Consider the following 21,658-nt stretch of genomic DNA (forward strand, 5'->3'; position numbering starts at 1 on the left):
AGGGGCAGGGAGAAGATGTGGTAGGAAGAGCCTGCACAGGAATTTCCCAAGACTTTGGCCATATTTTCCTTACACTAAGTGTGTTCACTTGGGTGTTTTATTATTTACAACTATGTTCTATTTCCATAAGTATATAGTTTATTTTATAATAAAAGTACAGTAGGATGTTAAAATGACACTGTATGAAGACCTTAAATGCTTGAAGTAGAGAAAATACTCAGTTTATTCATTATTGTTGCAATAATATCAAAATGTTTTCATCTACAGTTGTAACTGCATCCCACAAATATTTCAAGTAGGGCTTTATTTAGCTTGAAGTCAATTAAAAATTCCCCTTATGCATTTCTCATTAAAAGAAGTATAATTAGTAGGTTGTAGGCATATAGGATCATCCAATCTATTTTTTTTTCTTTTTTTCCTTTTTTAAAGGAAAAATTTGACTTCCAAAACAGGTCTCTAGGAAGGTAACTTTTATGACAGTTATTGAATAAATTTGTTATTTGCAGCTTGAAATAACAAAATATTTAGAGCAATAAAAAGTTAGCTTTATTAAAATTCCTGCTATTCTCCCTTTTCTTATTATAACCTTGATGTTAGTGTCTCTATTTTTAATAGCATGTTTCTTAGTACTATAACTATAATGATATCACTGAGTAGACTGATTTTGGCCACCACTTGGAATATACAGGAGTGCCCATTCTCTTGCCCTTTGATGAGCAGTATTGGAAAATATTCAAAGACAATTTTTGACAATTTGAAAGAATGCACGTACACATATTCAACTGTGTTTATTCCTCTACTTAACAGGTTTCACTTTTTTATATGTAAATTAAATGTCCACTTGTCACTCTATGTAAATTTTTATGTCTTTTACTGATTTTCCATTGTAGAAGGAGTGTTTTAATTTGTAAAACCTACTTATATATTTAGGCCAGTGTCATTGCTTATTGCAAACCCCAAATTTAGTGTTTCATTTTTAATTTTAACTTTTTCTTACTTTCCTTCTTTTCTTGTTCTTCCTCAGGAGCAAATACCCCTTGCCACCTTCTTATTTCATCTAGAGCAGTTTAGTCGTCTTTTATCACAGGGAGAAGATGATCATTTGGCAGTGATCATGTAGCCAGATTGCATAATTGAGCTGGAGTTTTAAGTATATGAGCTCTGATCCTCACCGTTTTCGTAAGTCAATGAATGTTACATCTATTCAAGCTACTTTGGAGTAATAGATAAATGAAATATAATCTTATGTACGATGCAATAGTGACCCCAAATTTAAGCATATCAAGAAAATATAACCTTCTGGTTCCTTGTGAAAATTTTATCTCAAGTGACTTCAAAATATTGCACATACTTTATTGAAAAAAAATCTCAGTAATAAAAGCATAACATTGGCATTTGTCAAAGATTGGAGATTTAGAACTTTAATAATCTATAAATTGCTATTATTTTAATGTTATTGTGGTACAATTGTGGGAGTTTTGTTTTTCATGTTTCCATTTGTACTCTGAGTTTCTAAGCACATAGTTTTTCTTCTAAATCTAATCTGTTTCACTTTGTTTGAAGGGGGAGTACCAGGTATTGAACCCAGGGGTGCTTAGCTACTGAGTCACATCCTCAGCCTGTTTTAATTTTTTTTTTTTTTAAATTTTATTTAGGGATAGGGGTCTTGCTAAGTTACTCATTAAGTTGCTGAGGCAGGCTTTGAACTGGCTTTGAACTTTGGATCCTCCTGCCTCAGCCTCTGGAGCTGCTGGGATTACAGGAGTGTGTCGCTGTACCCAGTTTTGTTTCACATTTTTAACTGAGTAAACCTAAATCATTTCTTTAAGAGAGGAAAGCTCTATTTTTTTTTATTGTAAACAAATGGGATACATGTTGTTTCTCTGTTTGTACATGGAGTAAAGGCGTACCATTTGTGTAATCATAAATTTACATAAGGTAATGTTGTTTGATTCATTATTTTTTCCCTTCCCCCACCCCTCCCACTCCTCTTTTCGCTCTATACAGTCCTTCCTTCCTCCATTATTGCCCCCCCCAACCCTAAACCTAACCCTAACACTAACCCCTCCCACCCCCCATTATGTGTCATCATCCACTTATCAGCGAGATCATTCGACCTTTGGTTTTTTGAGATTGGCTTATCTCACTTAGCATGATATTCTCCAATTTCATCCATTTGCCTGCAAATGCCATAATGTTATCATTCTTTATGGCTGAGTAATATTCCATTGTGTATATATACCACAGTTTCTTTATCCATTCATCAATTGAAGGGCATCTAGGTTGGTTCCACCATCTGGCTATTGTGAATTGAGCAGCTATGAACATTGATGTGACTGTATCTCTGTAGTATGCTGATTTTAAGTCCTTTGGGTATAGGCCAAGGAGTAGGATAGCTGGGTCAAATGGAGGTTCCATTCCAAGTTTTCTAAGGAATCTCCACACTGGGAAAGCTCTATTTTTAAGATCTATTCTAATCCTAAAAGTATGTAGATAGAGGTCTGCGAAATATGTCAGCCTGCACAGATTTCTCTAGGGTCTCAAAACTGCTTAAGATGATCCCAAAGTAGGACAAATACTAGATAGGACCTGGAAATAGAGTAGTGCCACAATAACAAAGACTGTCTACTAACTATGATATATGAAGAGCCTTTCCAAGACATTAGAATTGACCTGCAACATCATTTTTTAAATTATCAGAATCCCAGAAACTATATAGAGGAAATTATGGGAGAACACTGATACTCTCTTCATTTACAGAGATGAGAGCTGGAGGTGAGGGTGGGCTATGGGACAGAAAATGAGCATTCTGTGTTCTCAATCAAGAGCACTTGAGCAGTTGACCTGGGAGGCCTAAGGGTAAGTATGGCCATGTCAAGTAGTTGTCTTGAGAGGCAATGGGACTTCTTGCTGATTGTGCTGGGCTTTTGCCTGGTGTAGGGGCAGTGACTGTAGAAAGGAAAAGGAGCTATATAATCATAGCCACTGAACAATTATTTAATAGATGCTTATGTAGGCTTACTGTTTTCTAGTTATTGTTTTATATTGGTTTTATCCCCCAAGGGATATTTGGATATGTCTGTAGACATTTTTATTTTACACAACTGGTAAGGGGATTGCTACTAGCATCTAATTGGGTTAGAAACCAAGGATTCCGTCAAACATTCTAAAATTCACAGGATAGCCCCACAACAGAAAATGATCAGGCCCAAAATGTAAGTAGTGCCAAGATTGTGAAACCTTGTTTTAAATATTTAACAAATATTAACTCCTTTAACCCTCATAGCTGCTCTGTGAAAGTTCATGTTTCAAGTGAGGAATGTGATGCCCAAAGTCATGTATCTAAGAAAGCTGACAGGTCAAAGGGCAACAGTATGCTATCATATAAATGCAGGCATTAAAGATAGGAGTTATTACATTAAAACTAACCTAAGTAAAATTGAAGATAAAATGATTTAGAGAGATTGATTCTTTTTAAATGTATAATTCATAATGGAATATTTTAGTTATGAAACTTTGAACAATAATATATATAAAGCAAAAACAAATATGTAAAGAACAATTAAAATGTGGTAGTAGTTTTTAAAAAAGTTTTTTAAGGAAGTATAACCAACATAAATAAATTGCACTAACTTCAAGTGTAGAAATGATACATTTTGATATGTCTGTGCCTATGAAATCATTGCCACAGTCAAGATAATCAATATGTCCATACCTCCAGAAGAGTCCTCATATCTATTTATAATTCCTCCTTCTACCAAGCCTCCTGTCCTTCCTGGTCAGCCACACTGATCTGCTTTATGTCACTATAGATGAGTGCATTTTCTGAAGTTTTATATGATGAAATTATATGGTATGTACTCTATTTCGCCTGACTTCCTTTGTTCCCTTATTTTGTAAGTCATCCATGTTGCAAGTCTTAACAGTTCATTCCTTTTTATTGCCAAGTAGTGTTCCATTGTATAGATATACCACAATTTGTTTATCCATTCCCCTTTTGGTGGATATTTGGGTTGTTTCCAGTTTTGAACTATTTATGAATAAAGATGCTGCATACATTCATGAACAAATCTCTGTATGGGCATATACTTTTGTTTCTTTTGGTAAAATACCTATGAATTGAATGGCTGGGTCATATGGTAAGTGTATGTTTAACATTTCAAGAAACTGCTATACTGTTTTCTAAAGTTACTGTTCCATTTTACATTTCCACCACCTATATAAGAGAGTTCTATTTATAACTTCACCAGTCATTTAGTATGGTTAGTCTTTAGAATTATAGACATTTTAATAGGTGTGCAGTGGCAACTCACAGTGGTTTTAATTTTCAATTCACTAATGCAAATGATACATAATGTTGAATATTATTTCATTTACACCCATATATCTTCTGTGGTAAGGTATCTGTTCAGGTGTTTTGCCTATTTAAGAAAATGGGTTATAAAGATTAGAGTTCTCCAGAAAAAACAAAACAAAACAAAACAAAAAACAAACAATGGTGGGGGGGAAGAGAGAGAGAGAGAGAGAGAGAGAGAGTGGTGTGTATACTTATTTTAAGGAATTGGCTTATATGATCATGGGGGCTGGCAAATTCAAAATCTGTAGGGCAAGCAGGTAGGCTGGAGAACCTGGAAAGAGTTGGTACAATCTCAAATCCAAAGACTAATATCTTCCATGGGGAAGCCTTACTCTTTTAAGGCTTTCAACTGAATGGATGAGGCCCATCTATTCTATATTACATACAGTAATCTGCTTTACTCGAAATCTACTGACTTAAATGTTAATCACATTTAAATACCATTTTCACAGCAATATCTTGATTGGTGTTTGAAAAAACCTGAAGACTGTGGTCTAGCCAAGTTGATATGTAAACTCAACTATTATAAGCTATTTGTTATTGAGTTTTGAGAGTTCTTTTTATATTCTGGATTTGTAATTGATAAATATTTTCTCCCAGTCAGACTTGTATTTTCATTCTGTTAATAGTATTTTTCTAAGAGAATTTCTTAATTTTGATGAATTCCAATTTATCAGGATTTTCTTCTGTGAATCCTATATTTAGTGTTATATCCAGGAAGTCTTTACTTAGCCAAACACATAATTTATCTTTTGTTTTCCTCTAGAAGTTTTATAGTTTTAGGTTGTACTTGTAGGTTTATGATCCATTTTGAGTTAATTTTTATTATGGTGTAAGGTATGAATTTGTGTATGGATATTTACTTGTTTCAACATCATTTGTTGAGAAACAATAGTAATTTTTTTACAGACCAAGTGTTCAAAACACATAAAGATATAAATAGAATTAATAGTGTGCCTTAATTTATAAAGTACTGATGTGACCTCGCTTTGGGGTCTCTTTGATGGAGCATTTGCAAAAGTTGATCTTCTTTAAAAAAATTTTTTTAGTTGTCAGTGGACCTTTATTTTACTTAGTTATACGTGGTGCTGAGAATCAAACCCAGTGCTTCACACATACTAGGAAATGCTCTACCACTGAGCTCCAACCCCAGCCTGCAAAAGTTGATCTCCTTAGCCATTTATAAACTCATGACTTGTGTCATCACACAATAAAAATGAAAATCAATAATAACTGTAAACAGCAACTACAGCAAGCATAGAAAGGCCTCATATCCTCATCTTGTTCTACTATGATTGAAAGAGATCTTTGATCAAGGGCAGTGGACCACCTGCTGCTGCTGTTAAATCCATGCTGCATGGTCTTGAACCTTGGTTTCCATCCTCTAAACGGCTTGTTGGTTCTAATGCTGACCTTGGTCAATTCTTTCCATGGTAGTCTGTAGAAAATCTTGTTTGAGTCACTGGGGTATATGACCTTGAACAAAGTGCACTACTTTCCTACATATAGTTTCCTAGAGACTGAATAGAACAACATTTTGGGACACCAAGAAAGAGTGATTAATCAAAGGGCTTAATAACTTTTGAGTCCCAATAATAGTTAATGTTTGGCAACATTCTGCGTCTGACCTATTGCTGTTTCTAGCACATGCAGATTCTGTGCAGGTTCCAAAAAGACACTTCCACCCTGGGCTGATGCAACATTATGCTAGCCAGCTTCCACACCTGTCCACCTGTGTGGAAGACAACAAAAACTGGATTTCAGCCTATTTTCCTTCAAACAGGATGTCACTGGCATTGTATAAAATGCTGTGTTAGTGTGGTGGTCTTACCTAACCCTTTCCTAGAGATGGTGCTCTTCACTCTTAGTTGTCCTGGAGCTTCTAAAGAATGAGGGGTGGGGATGGGTATGTTTTAGTTCATTAAGCTGCTGTAACAAAATGCTATAGACCAAGTGGCTTGTAGACAACAGAAATTTATTGCTCAGTTCTGGAGGCTGGAAAGTCTAAGATCAATGCCCTGGCCGATTAAGTGTCTCATGATTGTTGACTTTCTGGTTCATAGGTAATTCCTCCTTGCTATGTCTTCATTTGGTGGAAGAGTGAATAAACTCTGGTTGCTTTTGTAAAGGCATTATTCCCAGTCACGAGAGCTCTACCTTATGGCAAACAACTGTCTGAAATTCAAGTAAAGACTTCCTGTCTTCTCGTGTATGTCCTTGATGTCATCCTACCATAACTAGCTTTTCTTGTTTGGGAAATGAGAGGGAAGTTCTTGTTTGTTTGTTTAAATATTACTTTAGTTGTCAATAGATCTTTATTTTATTTACTAACGGTGCTGAGATTTGAACCTAGTGCCTCACACGTGTTAGGCAAGCATTATACCACTGAAATACAACCCCAGCCCTGAACAGGAAGCTTTTTTCTTTAAAAAAAAAAATGTCCATTTTCAAATAAGGACACCAGTATAGTCTTCAAAGAAGCTTTTTTAAAAAGTAATTTATTTTAATTGATGTGTAATAATTATATATATTTATGCGGTACAGTGATATTTTGAAGCATGTATACAATGTGTGATAATCAAATCAGGGCAATCAAATTTGTGATAATCAAATTAGTATAGCTGTCACTTCAAATATTGATCATTTCTTTGCTGGGGACATTCCAAATCCTCTCGTTTAGCTAGCTATTTAAAAACATATAGTAAATTATTATTAACTATAGTCACCCTTCTGTGTTATAGAACTCTAAAACTAATTCCTCCTAACTGCAACTTTATGTCCATTAGCCAACTTCTCCCTATCTCTGGTTTCCCCCAAGGAGGTTTTTTGTTTTGTTTTTTTTGGCAAACGATTTTGGAGCACTGTTTTCCTCACTTTTAGACATTGTGCTGACTGAAGAGTAATGGGCACCAATCATAATCTGCTAATTTTCTTTTTTTTTCCTGAGAAAAGAAATATTAGATGCTGAAGGGTGTCACATTTATACTGAGGGCCTCCCCGCATTCTACTTTCCCCAGATCAGTCTTGGGATAGGAATCACATTAAACAGAGAAAATTCTGTTTTCTTTCTTCCTTCTTGAGCTTTTTTAGCTTCTCATTTTCTTATTTCCTTTTTCACAATAGGATATATGTATTATCTTTGTTGTTCTTAACAAAGAAGGAGATATGGTAAAACAGTTTATACCGTCTGAAGTGCTTCAAGGAAACGCCTAAAGCATGTAAGTATCTCTGGAACCAAATTCCTGCCACCTCTGCTGGCCAGTCGTTTGCTGACCCCTGCCCCAGGTGAGAGGACAAATGGCGGCACCATTTGGAACCTTTAGTTTATCCTAGATTTACCTGGTAATTAGGCTGGACATTAAGGGAATAATAAAACTCATCTGACAGGTAGGTAATTAACAATTAGTAGCTTAAAATACCTAAGTTAAATTCTCTTGGAGACTGGGAGAGAGGGCACTATCTTCCTTGACATTTACATTTCAAAGATGTGGTTTCCAGATCCTTGAGAGAGACAGTCCTCCATTATAAAACTGGCAAGAGGTTTATATAACTTCTGAAAAGATTTTATATACATTTCAAAGGGACAAAAAAAGAACTTACGTGACAGGTTTTCTCAAAGAAATGACTAATAGAAAGGATTGGAATCTCCTTTTTTGCACTCTGGGTTTTTTTTTTTTTTTTTTTTTTTTTTCTTTTTTTAAGGTTTGGATTTTTACTTAACAGTACTTATGATCAGAAACTTCCTGCAATGTAATTCAAAGCATCTTTTTATTCATTTGTTCTCACTGGAGACTAGAGACAAGTCTACAAATATAATTACTTTGATTTTTGAAGTTAAGCTTTGTCCTTCAGGCCACTAATTAATTAAATAACTCCTCATTATCTGAGCACTTTCTTGGTCTGTATACTCTGTCAACAAATGAAAGCATTTTAAGCTATATTTAACCAACCCTGCTTTGGAGAATGCCCTTAAAATTGAATTTTATTTTATTCTGAGTGGCAATGAATATTAAACACCAGATGTTATGTGCACCATCCAGGGCATTAGGGGTAAATGTAGACATGACAGGCCTGCTGCTGTTCCTTCTGGAACTTATGTTTAGTGTTATGGTTTGGATGTTAAATGTCCCCCCGCAGCTCATGTGTTAAAGGCTTGGCCTCAGCTGATGACACTATTGAGGTCATAGGAACTTTAGAAGGTGGGGCCCAGTTGGAAGAAGTAAGTTGCCCTTGAAGAATATATTGGGACCTGGGTCCCTTTCTCCTCTCTCTCATTGCTTCTCAACTGCCACGAGGTGAGCAGCCTATGCTTTTCCATGTTTCCCTGTGATTATATTCTCCCTTCCCAAGGAAACAGGGCCAAGCTACTAAGGGCTGAAATCTGAAACTGAGCCCAAATAAATCTTGCCTCCTTACAAGTCCATTTATCTCAGGTATACTGCCACAGTAACAGAAAGCTAACTAACACACTTGGGCAGGGAATGAGTAGTTAACCAGGGGTATTATTAGTGGTAACTGGTGTTATAAGCATAACTCATTGAGAAGCACAAAGTGCCCTCTGTGGGACAACATAATGAAGTCCTAACCTGGGACTATATGAGGTCACTTATGGAGGCCTGTAAACTTGATTAAGGAATTATAAATTCAGTTTCTTGGACCAGCTTCCTGAGCTTTTGACTCTTTGGGTTTGGTGCAGCTCAAGAGCCAACATTTTAACAATTTCGTCTATGTAACTGATGCAGTTAATCCCAACACATACCTTTGAGGCACACTGGGCTTAAAAGCCTTTGAATGTTTTATAGCCATAGGTTGATATAATTGGATTTGAATGGATTGGTGAATGGCTATAGGACAGTTGGGGAACTGCTGGACTAGTGGACATATACAGAAGTGACAGCTATGTCACTACATGTTTGACAGACATTTAGGAGGTGGAATAGGCTCTTGTGATTGTTTAAATGTGAAAAGAGGTGCTGAGGGAGAGGGAGGTGTCAAGAATGAGTCCAGGTTTCAGACTTGAGTAATGAGTGGGGTGGTGGGCTCATTTGCTGAGATAAAGAACTCTGGAAGAAGGAAGAGTGATTAGGGTTGAGGGGTAGAAAGAAGGTATTAATATTTTGATCTAGAGACGTCATGTGGAAATGTTTGATAAGAGTGAGATATAGCATTTTGAAGCTCAGGAGAGAGGTTTGGACTTGAGAAATAAGTGGGCAGCTGAGAAATGATAATTAAATGCAAATAGACGAAATCACTCAAAGAACACTTTGGGTAAAGTAAGAAGAACTAGAACTAAACTGGAGCAATGTCAACATATTTTGTTAGGTAGAAGAAGAGAAGAAAACGGGGAGAGTGTGGTATCTGTGTGAATATCTTTGGAGAGTAGCCCCTAGTGATTTTCTCTACTTATAATTTAGCAAAAACATTTGTCTCATTTTCAATCATGTTCTAGAGGGTGGATATTCTTAGTGACACATATGACATAATGATTATATCCCAGGTATCAATCACACTTATATTGAGTTGTTTTTCAATTTTTTTATTGGTGCATTATAGTTATACATAACAGTGGAGTTCATTTGGACATATTCATAAATCCATACAGCATAGTTTGCTCCATTTCAATCCCTACTACTTCCCCTTTTTCTCCCCTCCTACCTCCCCCTGATACATTGAGATCTTGAAGAAGATCCTTTAGATGAAGTTAGTATAGCAAGAAAAGTCACTAAGTCTTTTTCCTTTCAAATATACATCTCTACTGTTTGTCATCTTATCTTGGTGTCTGGAGTTTTCAGGAGCAGACACACAGTGAGTATCCTTTTCTGTTCTTTCGACTCTGTGGATGAAAACATCGATAGGAAAGGGTGATGACAATGACTGGTTTGTTTCTTTCACCAGGTCATTTTCCTGGGATGTATGGCCATCTTTTACTGTAAATTGCCTCAGTGTGATAAATAGGAATCCACATTCTTTCTACTGGATGTGTTTTTTTTTTTTTGCATTTTATGGTTTTAAAGTAATCCAGTTCCATGAAAATTACAAAAAAAAAAAATTGATGAAAAATAACATTTTAAAAGAATTTAAATAAAAGCATCTGTTACTTTAAATAGTGGGACTGTACTGGCCATATGGCTGCCAAGTCTCTGAGAACCAGTTTTTCCTTATCCTACTTGGTCAGGCTGTCACCCTGTCAAGACTGGTCATCTGCCTCACAACTGGTGTTGTGGATACATGGTTCTCTGTCTCTATGGCCAAGTGACTGGTTCAGGGAGGGCACAGGCCCTATACAAATTCCTTCTTGAGATAAGTGAATGTTAGGAGAGAAAAATCTTCTTTTCCTGTTCTGGTTGCTAAGCAGGAAGGATGTACTTTTGGGTTTGTGGGCAGCCCATTTTCTATTGCATGGTGAGGGCTTTTCTAAAGAAAAAAATCTGACCCACAACCAGGAGAAAAGTTGAAAAATGGAGAGATGAGTTCTGATGACACAGTGTGAGAGTGAGTTCTGATGTCATTTTTGATTGAAGTCAGGGTTATGGATAACACCCCTTCTTTCTTAAGCTAACTGACCCCCATATAAGCTTTTGTCATTAGCACCTGAAGTAGTTGAAGTATTCACTTTATTGTTGTGGAAGACTTTAATAAGTATCCTTTATAGGCTCACAGCATATTCCCTGCCCTTCTGTGCTTACTAAGAAAAGAAAAAGATGATCAGTTGTGACTTTTTAAGTCAATTAAGAACAGTATGCCCCTTTTCAGGAAAATAAATTATTGCAGCAAGGGAAGAGAGTGTACAAGATTTGCTAGATTCCTTTGGGAAATCTCTTTAGAAATGATGCTTGCTTGCTGTTTTAATGTTTCAATTAGAAGATAGGGACCTGCCTCAAATAAAATTAGTTACTAGAGCTATGATTGGATTTACCAAGACCAATTTATTTCTATCCTAGGGAATGAATATCAGAATTCTTGTGCTGTCATGTGTACAGAGCTTGGGTGTCTAACCATCAGTACCAAGTGAGCTTGGTAGGGGGGTGGGGTAAAGGCACCACATTTGGAACAGAAGGCTGAAAACTGATGTCATATTTGAGGATGCTGAGTGTTGCCCTTAAGGGAGAGAACAGAGACCTTTGGTTGGTCTCTCTTTCTTGGTGTCCTGAAATGTCTACCTTACTGCTTAACAGATTTCAAAGTAAGTCTGGCAAAGAGAATAAATGCATCCCAGATTTTGGTAAGAATTTAAAACATGATAATTACATTTAGAACATTGTTGCCTAAAAAGGACAGAACACTAGACCAGGAATTAAAACTGCAAGGATAGAACTTCCATGAGATCTTGTTAAAAGGAGGAATATTTTAAATATTTTTTTTGGTGACAGAAGAAGTGAATTTAAAAAAATTGATCTACAGGATTAATAAAAGCAAAACACAGTAAACCACATATAGGGAAAACCATAAAACTGAACTTGAATTTAAAAATTAAGGTCAAAGAACATTTAAAAATATTTCAGGAATAATAAATCTGTGCAGCATAGAAATCTTTCATGAAGATTGAGGGGATACACAGAGGGAAAAAAAAAAAAAAACCCTCCTGTTCTTAAGTAGCCTACAACCTAGCATAAATCTTAAACTCAAACACCTAGTGTACATGTAGTCTCCCATCACTGAGGCAGAACTGAGGACTGCCCCTTTTACATCCACGATGCAATTCCTGACCTGTTTAGATGTTCTCACATACTCAAGCAGAGGCTTTCAGAAAACATTTCCTAGGAAATTCTCTATAAATGAAGCAGTCGTCAACATGCCTATTTATTTGGGATTTAGAGCACATGTGTCATTAGTTTTGGTTACATATTGAACAACTTACAAACCTCCATCCTCCCTCCCTGCATAACAGGAAATTATGTTCCTTTAGTTATCCATCCCTGATTTGAAAATAGTTGCCAGGCGTCTTAGTTAATACGTGTAGCTACAACTGCTAAGGTCTTGCACACCCACCTTATCCTCATAATGCACACCACTACTGTCACCTTGTCCAATCTGTCATTCTCATGCCTTTTACCACTGTATTTTGAATCTGAGTGTACTATGATTTTTTTTTTTTTGCTCATCATTTCTTCAAAGTATTTCCTTCATTATTGTGGAAGATTATTATTAAATATTCTTTATGGGCCTAAAGCATATTCCCTGCCCCTCTACACTCATGATGACAAAAAAAAAGTGTATAACCAATTGTGACTTCCTTAATTTCCAGTAGGAGATGTGGTTGTCTTGATAGATAGACATACACAATCCAGAAAAGTTTTTTCCAGGATGCTAGCTTGGACTCTCTTCCAATTCAGTAGGCTAATAATTGGTTGAAATTACTCATCACTGGATTGTCACAATTAGGTTCCTCTCACCAAGTCCTATGTCCATCTGTTACTACTACTAATTCTACTCTTTCCTCAGCTTTTCTTTCACAGTTCATACTCATTAAAACTTTGCCAAAGTTTCCTTAAATTCATTCTGTTGGTCTTTAATTCTTTAATTTATCATTATTCTAATCTACTTTGTGTAGTCTTTACAGTGTCCAGTTATAAAAGCAACAGTAATATTCTAAAATTTTGATAAAATAGATTTGGTAAAATCTTTAAATTAAGATTGCAGGCATATCTCAGTGGTAGAGAGCTTCCCTAGCAAGTGTGAGACCCAGAGTTCAATCTCTAGCACTGAAAAACAAACAAAAACAAAACAAAACCAAAAAAACTTCCTAAATTATTCAGCAAATCGTCATTGGCATATCTTGAGCCAGACTGCCTTGGTTCACACCTCAGCTCTGCAACTGGCTGGTTGGATTAGTTATTTAAACACTTTAAACATCTGAAAGTGGTGATGATAATAGTAGTACCTAGGTAGTATTATATAGTGGTTAGAGTGAGAAGGGTCTGACCCTGGAGTTGGGACTTAGCTCTTGTCACTTATTTGCTGTCTAATCTTGGTCAAATTCACTTTTTGAATCATAGTTTGTTCTTTAGTTGTCAAAAATAATGATGGTACCTGCCTCATGAGACTGTTGCATGGAATGGGATATGAAGGTAAGTCATTTAGCACAGAGCCTAGCACCCCTTGACTGTTAAACACGACAGGGTTAAAATTGCTAAACTAAAACTCAGATATGTAAAACTCAGATATGTAAAACTCAGATATGTAAAAAGATATGACTTTTCTGTTAGTGGTTTACTATTGTTCCTGCTGTTGATGGGGACAAAGTAAAATTTCCTATCACAGGTTAGTGCCTTTTCCTGTTTAAAGGGTCTCTTTTAGGTGATTTCCCCATTTCTTTCACTGGTAAATGAATAGTCTTGGTGGGTTCCTTGAAGAATTCCTCTCCCAGTAGCTATCTTTCTCTGATGGTTCCACTACGCTCTCGCTGATGTATAGCTCATGTCGCCTCATCTTTGAATGTCTACTGCTATTCCCTCTGCATCTGCTGTTGATGCTTCTGTGCTGTGTACCTTATTGCTTGTTCAGTCAGGGGACGTGTAAGATGCTGCCCTTGGGAATGTTCTCCATCAAGTCTGTCTAATGACAGAGCTTTCTCTCGGCTCTCACTGTTGAAGATGACCTGATGGACCCAGCAGCATTCCTCTTCCCTCCCCCATTCCTTTATATGGGTCATTTGTGCCGTCAGTTTCCACTTAGTAAGGGAACAGTGTCCCTTGAAAGCCATTCTTTTTATCAAAGTTCCAGATGGAAAGTGAAATTCAAGTCTGTTCCTGGCATCACCTTGGCCCATTAGGTGTTTTTCCTTAAGGTTGGGGTGTGGATGTAGGATCGAGGAGTTTCCCTGATTGATCTATCCCTCCCTGTTCTCCTTTCACCAGTGCATGAGAGACTTCCTACTCTCCCTTTCTGAGTAGTGTGACTATTCCGTTTTTCTTACTACTGATACATATCAAGTTAGCCAGACTTGACTATTTTGATCTGTCTTTCAACCAACTTAGCTTTCAAATCTTTTCTATTTCTGTAGGCTAGAGATGAAAATTTTAGATTTTATTGTTATAATCATCATAAATATTAATTGTACAAATTAAGGGGACTCACTGTGGCATTTCCAAACATGCATATATCATGCTTTGATTATGTTACACATTAAATCATGCAGGACAAAAATTCACATAGTGGTTAAGGATGAAATTAAACAATTTTCTGATGAAAACGTGCCACTAAGAGTGACTATCCTTAAATATGAAAGGAAAAGAAATAATTTTACCCAAGTGACATTATTGCTTTCACCTTTTATTTCCTGCTAGCACTTTACATTTGAACATGAGTAGAAAATGTTTTCATCCTTAATCCTTCAACTTAAGTCTGTAGTGCTGAAATCTGTTCAGCCTGTTCTTTTGAAATATTTGTCAACTTCTGTTGTTGCATCACTTTTTAATATCATTCTTTGACAATCTGTTTGCAAGTCAGTCTAGGCCCTATTTCAACAGTGAAGGAGAAGGGAATTAGTTGGATTATTATCAACACTTTGCAATGCAGAAGTGGCATCCAGAATCAATTATATGGAAGAAATTGTGGTAACTTTATAGGTATTGTAAGATTGCAGGAATACTAATTACTTCTAAATGAACCTGTGGTTTGATTAGAGGAGAAAAACTTACCCATTGCATTGCAGAAGTCTATTTTGAGATAGCTGGTGACTTTTCTCATAGATTATAACTTAGAGTACAATTTGCTGCATATTTTTCATTTCTGAATTTACCCAATTTTTTTGGGAAGTTTTTAAAAAAAGTTTTTGACTTTTTGTGGGTCTGAAATATTTTTATTGGTATATAATAATTGTACAGACTAGTGGATTTTTTTATTATAGTTTGATTGATTCACTCCCCACTATCCCTGTCCCCACAACACACTCCTCTTTTCTCTCCCCCTGATTAACTTCCTCTACCCTAATGGTCTTCCTAATGCTTTCATGATGTCACTTTTCTTTTTCTGTTTTTCCTTCTAGCTTTTACACATGAGAGAAAATATTTGATATTTGTCTTTCTGAGTCTGACTTATATGATACATTCCAGATTCATTCATTTCCCTATAAATGATACAATGTCATTTTTCCTTGTGGATGACTAAAACTCCATTGTGTATGTGTACCCATTTTCTTTACCCAGTCATTATTATCCATCTTCCCTTCTGCCCACCCTCTCTTACCCACCTCTTCCCCCTTTCCCCTGATTCCCTTCCCAGCCCCTAATAAGAGTTTTTTTTCTATTTTAAAGTTTTTTTTTTTGTTGTTGTTTGTTTGTCTTTTTTTTTTTTTTAACAGTTTCCACGTGAGGAAAAGAAGTGCAATACTTGCCTTTTTGTGTTTGGTTTATTTTGTTCAACATGATGTATTCTAGTTTCATCCCTTTTCCTGCAAATGACAGGATTTCATTTTTCTTTATCACTGACTAATATTCCATTGTGTGGAATATTTATATTTTCTTTCTTTATTCATTTGTTGATGGACACCTAGGCTAATTCCATATCTTGGCTGTTGTGAATAGTGCCATGATAAATATGGATATGCAAGTATCTCTTTTTATACTGACTTCATTTCCTTTGGATGTATATTACTCGGTATTACTGGATTTTATAGGGTAGTTCTATTTTTAGTTTTGGGGCTATACTATTTATGTTCCTACCAGTACCGTATGAATGTTCCTTTTTCTCCTCAACCTTACTGCAATTTATTATTCTTTGATTTTTTAATAATAACTGTTCTAATGGGGTTGAAATAGAATCTCAATGTACTTTTTATTTGCATTTTCCTGATGGCTGAGGATGTAGAGCATTTGTTTTCATTTATTTATTGGCTGGCTGTGTTTCTTTTCAGAAATACTCAGATCATTTCCCATTTATTGATTGAATTATCTGTTTTTATTCTTAAGTTTTTTGAGTTCTTTATATATTCTCTTTACTAATCCTCTGTCAGATGAATAGTGACAGAGATTTCTCTCCTATTCTGTAGATTATTTCTTTACTCTGTTTATTACTGCCTTTGGTGTGCAGAAGATTTTTAATTTTATGCAATCCCATTTGTCAATTCTTTTATTTCCTGAACTATTTAAGTCCTATGTGAGAAATCATTGTTTTTTTTTTTTTTTATACAATTTAATTTATTATTATTATTTTGGTACTGGGGTTTTAACCCAGGGCTGCTTTACCACTGAGTCACATTCCCAGCCCCCCTTTCTTTATTAATTTTTTTACTTTTGAGACAGGGTCTTGCTGAGATTTTGGGGACCTTGCTAAGTTGCTGAGGCTGGCCTGAACTTGTGGTCCTCCTACCTCAGCTTCCCAAGTTGCTGGGATTTCAGACATGCACCACCACACCTGGTTATGTGCCAGTATCTTGAAGTGTTTCCCCTGTATTCTAGTAGTTTCAGATCCCACATTAAGGTTTGATATATTTTTAGTTGATTTTTTTTTGTATAGGATGAGAAATAGGGATCTAGTTTCGATATTTTATGTGTAGATATCCAGTTTTCCCAGCACCATTTGTGTGTAAGAGACTGTCTTTTCTCTAGTGTATGCATTTGGCACCTTCACTGAGAATCAGTTGGTAGAAGATGCAAGGATTTATTTCTGGGGCCTTTATTCTGTTTCAGTATTCTATTTGTCCATTTTTATGACAATACAATGCGGCTTGTTTTATTGTGACTCTGAGTGTGTTTTAAAATCAGGTTTTGGGATGCTCAAGTATTGTTCTTTGTGCTCTGGATTGGTTTGGCTATCTGGGTTTTTTGTGCTTCCATTTAAATTTTGGTATATTTTTCCTAGTTTTGTGTGAAGAATGTTATTGGTATTTTGATGGAGGGTGCATTGAATATGTATATTGCCTTTAGTGCTGTGGCTATTTTATCAATATTAATTTTCCAATCTGTTGACATGGGAATTCTTTCCATCTTCTAGTGTTATCTGTTATCTTCATTTGCTTTATTCAGTTTTGTATAATTTTCAACGTCGAGGTCTTTTACCTCATTTCTGTGGTATTTTAGTTTGTTTGTTTCTTTTTTCTTTTTTTTTTGAGGCTGTTCTGAGTGGAATTGCTTCTTGGCTTCTTTCTTAGTGAGTTCATAATTGGTATATAAAAAAGTTGCTGAGTTTTGTATATTGATTTTTGTGTCCTGCTGTTTTGTCGAATTTATATATCAGTTATAAAGTCTTCCAGTGAAGTCTTCAAGATTTTCTTTTATAGAATCATATTATCAGCAAATGAAGATAATTTGACTTTTTGCTTTCTGATATTTATGCCTTTAATTTTTTTCTCTTGCCTAATTGATCTGACTAGAATTTCTAGTACAACATTGAGCAAGAGTGGTGAGAATGGACACTGGTCTTGTCTCCTGATCTTAGGAGAAGTGTTTTCAGTTTTTGTTCATTCAGTAAGAGTTGAGTATGAATTTGTTATATATAGCCTTTATTATGTTGTAGTTTGATCTTTCTACCCTAATTTATTCAGGACTTCATAGTGAACCTTGAATTTTATCAGAGGCTTTTTCTGTATCTGTTGAAATGCGGATGTGAATTTTATCCTTTCTCTATTTGTATGATGTATAATACTTACTGGTTTGCCTATGTTGAATCATACTTGCATTCCCTGGGATGAAATCAGCTTGATCATGGTGTACCATCTTTTTATTTTTTTAATTTTGATTTTTGGGAATAAATATTTTTATTAAAGCTTTATAGTTATACATAGTAGTTGGGTTCATCACAACAAAATCATGACTGTACAGATTTGATTTCAGTTCATGATCACCCCCCTTTTTCCTCTTGTCCTTCCTCTCCTCACCTGTTCTCCTTTTTCTACTTTGCTGGAATTCCTTTAGCTTATCTATTTATTTATAGTTGATTGATTCTCTTTACTTATACATAAAGGTGAAATTCCTTATGGATTTGTGTACATATCATGATTTTTTAAGAATTCGTTCTGCATTACCTCCCCTTTCCTATCCCTCCACTCTGCCTTTTAATCTCCCTCTTATGTAATACTGATCTACACTATATCTTTATGATATCCTATCCTTCTCTCCTTATTTCCTTTATTTAACTCTGGCTTCCACCTATAAGAAAAAGCATTTGACCTTTTGAGTTTATGAGTCTGGCTTATTTTCACATAGCATGGTGTTCTACATTTCCATCCATTTACCAGCAAATGCCATGATTTCATTCCTCTTTATGGTTGTGTAGAACTCCATTTTGCATATATACCACAATATCTTAATCCATTCATCTACTGATTGGCATCTAGGTTGATTACCATTATTTAGCTATGTTAATTTATAAACACTGAAGTGACTGTATTGCTGTAGCATGCTGATTTGAGTTCTTTTGGGAAAATACTCAGAAGTGGGATAGTTGGGTCATATGGTTATTCCTTCCATAGTTTTTTTGAGGAATCTCCAAACTTCTTTCCACAGTGGTTGTACTATCTGCAGTCCCATCAACAATGTACAAATATACTTTTCCTCCCACATCCTCTCCAGCATTTATTGTTGTTTGTGTTCTTAATCATTGCCATTTTGACTATTGTAAGATGAAATTTGAGTGTAGTTTTGATTTACATTTCCCTGATTGCTAAAGATGTTCAACATTTTTTCATGTATTTGTTGGTCGTTTGTGTTTCTTCTTTTGAGAAGTTTCTGTTCTTTTGCCCATTTGCTAATTGGGTTATTTGTGGGGTTTTTGGTGGTTGTTGTTGTTGTTTTTTTTTTTTTTTTGAGTTCTTTATATATTCTGGATATTAATCCCCTATTAGTAGAGTAGCTGGTGAAGACTTTCTCCCATATTGTAGGCTCTTTCTTCATGCTCCTAATTATTTCCTAGGCTGTGCAGAAGTTTTTTACTTAAATGGCATTTCATTTATTGATTCTTGATTTTATTTCTTGAGTTTTAGATATCTTGTTGTGGAAGTTGGTGCTAGCACCTGTATGATGGAGTGTTGATCCTAAGTTTTCTTCTCTAATAGTTGCAAAATTTCTGGTCTTTTCGTAGTCTTTGATCCATTTTAATTTGACTTTTGTGCAGGGTGAGAGACAGGGATCCAGTTCCATTTTTCTATGTGTAGCTATCCTGCTTTCCCAGTGTCATTTGTTAAAAAGACTGTCTTTTCCTCATGATATATTCTTGGCAATGTTGTCAAGTGTCAGATGGCTTTAAGTATGTGAGTTTTTCTCTGTGTCTTCTGCTCTGTTCCATTGGTCTTCATGTCTGTTTTGAGGCCAATACCATGCTATTTTTGTTGCTACAGCTCTGTAGTATAATTTCAGATGAGGTATTGTGATGCCTCCTGGATTGCTTTTCTTGCTCAGTACTGGTTTGGCTATTCTTTATCTCTTATTCTTCGGAATGAATCTAAGAATTGTTTTTTGTCTAATTCTGTGAAGAATATTATTGGTTTTTTGATGGGGATCACATTGAATCTGTATATTGATTTTGGTAGTATGACCATTTTGACATATTGGTTCTGCCTATCCAAGAGCATAGGATATCTTTCCATCTTCTAAGGTCTTTAATTTCTTTCTCCAGTGTTCTATAATGCCCACTGTAGAGCTCTTTTGTCCTTGGTTAAATTAATTATCAAGTATTTTTTTATTTTTTTGAGGTTTTTGTGAATAGGATGATTTTCCTGATTTCTTCCTCAGTCTCTGGAGTTTAGGAAAGCTGTTGATTTGTGGGTGTTGATCTTGTATCCTGGTACTTTGCTGAACTCTTAAGTTCTAGAAGTCTTCTGGTGGAGTTTTTTTTTTGGTTCTCAATACAAGATCATGCCATCAGTTAACAGAGTGATTTTCTTTGCCTGATTGCTGTAGCTACTGTTTTGAAGACTATATTGAATTTGAGTGTGAGAGTAGACATCCTTGTCTTGGTTCTAATTTTAGAGGAAATACTTTTAGTTTTTCTCCATGCAACATGATGTTTTGTGTTTGTCATAAATAGCCTCATGGTGTTCAGGTAATTTCCTTCCATCCCTAGCTTCTCCAGCACTTTGAACATGAATGAGTACTGGATTTTATCAAAGACCTTTTCTGCATCTTTTGAGATGATCATGTGATTCTTGTCCTTGATTCTGTTTAAGGGGTGAATTACATTTATTGATTTGCATATTTTGAACCAAGCTTACATTCCCAGAATGAAACCCACTTCATCATGGTGTATTATCTTCTTGAGGTGTTTTGGAATGTGGTTTGATAATATTTTATTAAGGATTTTTGCATCTATGTTCTTCAGGGATATTGATCTGTAGTTTCCTTTCTTGAGGTGTTTTTTTGTCTGGTTGTGATCAGGGTCATACTGGCTTTATACGATGTATTTGGGAATGTTCACTCCCTTTCAATTTCATGGAATAATTTGAGAAACACTGGTGTTAGTTTTTCTTTAATGGTCTGGTAGAACTCTGCTAGAATTCATTTTGTTCTGGACTGTTCTTTTTTGGAAGAATTTTTTTTTGTTTTATTGTAAACAAATGGGATACATGTTGTTTCTCTCTTTGTACATGGCGTAAAGGCATACCATTTGTGTAATCATAAATTTACATAGGGTAATGTTGTTTGATTCATTCTGTTATTTTTTCCCTACCCCACCCCTCTTTTCCCTCTATACAGTCCTTCCTTCCTCCATTCTTGTCCCCCTCCCTAACACTAACCCTAAACCTAACCCTAACACTAACACTAACCCCTCCCACCCCCCATTATGTGTCATCATCCGATTATCAGCGAGACCATTCGTCCTTTGGTTTTTTGAGATTGGTTTATCTCACTTAGCATGATATTCTCCAATTTCATCCATTTGCCTGCAAATGCCATAATTTTATCATTCTTTATGGCTGAGTAATATTCCATTGTATATATATACCACAGTTTCTTTATCCATTCATCAATTGAAGGACATCTATGTTGGTTCCACAATCTGGCTATTGTGAATTGAGCAGCTATGAACATTGATGTGGCTGTATCTCTGTAGTTTGCTGATTTTAAGTCCTTTGGGTATAGGCCAAGGAGTGGGATAGCTGGGTCAAATGGTGCTTCCATTCCAGGTTTTCTGAGGAATCTCCATACTGCTTTCCAGAATGGCTGCACTAATTTGCAACCCCACCAGCAATGTATGAGTGTACCTTTTTCCCCACATCCTCGCCAACACCTATTGTTGCTTGTGTTCTTGATAATCGCCATTCTAATTGGGGTGAGATGGAATCTTAGGGTAGTTTGGATTTGCATTTCTCTTAGAGTTGAACATTTTTTTTTATATATCTGTTGATTGCTTGTATATCATCTGTGA

At 35.7% G+C, this 21,658-nt stretch overlaps 1 long non-coding RNA gene across 2 annotated transcripts in view; it reads left to right on the forward strand.

Annotated features, from left to right (window-relative positions):
* The first annotated feature begins 451 nt into the window (after nucleotides 1-451).
* The window catches only part of LOC306640034, a 55,685-nt gene continuing 34,478 nt past the window's right edge, over nucleotides 452-21,658 (forward strand). The window contains exons 1-2 of one of the 2 annotated variants that reach the window (XR_013757722.1): nucleotides 452-1,179; nucleotides 2,761-2,859. This is a non-coding gene — a long non-coding RNA (uncharacterized lncRNA). The remainder of the gene's footprint in view (nucleotides 1,180-2,760; nucleotides 2,860-21,658) is intronic. The other variant, XR_013757723.1, reaches the window with a different exon arrangement.

Source organism: Sciurus vulgaris (assembly GCF_902686455.1).
Source record: "Sciurus vulgaris genome assembly, chromosome: 11".
NCBI lineage: Eukaryota > Metazoa > Chordata > Mammalia > Rodentia > Sciuridae > Sciurus > Sciurus vulgaris.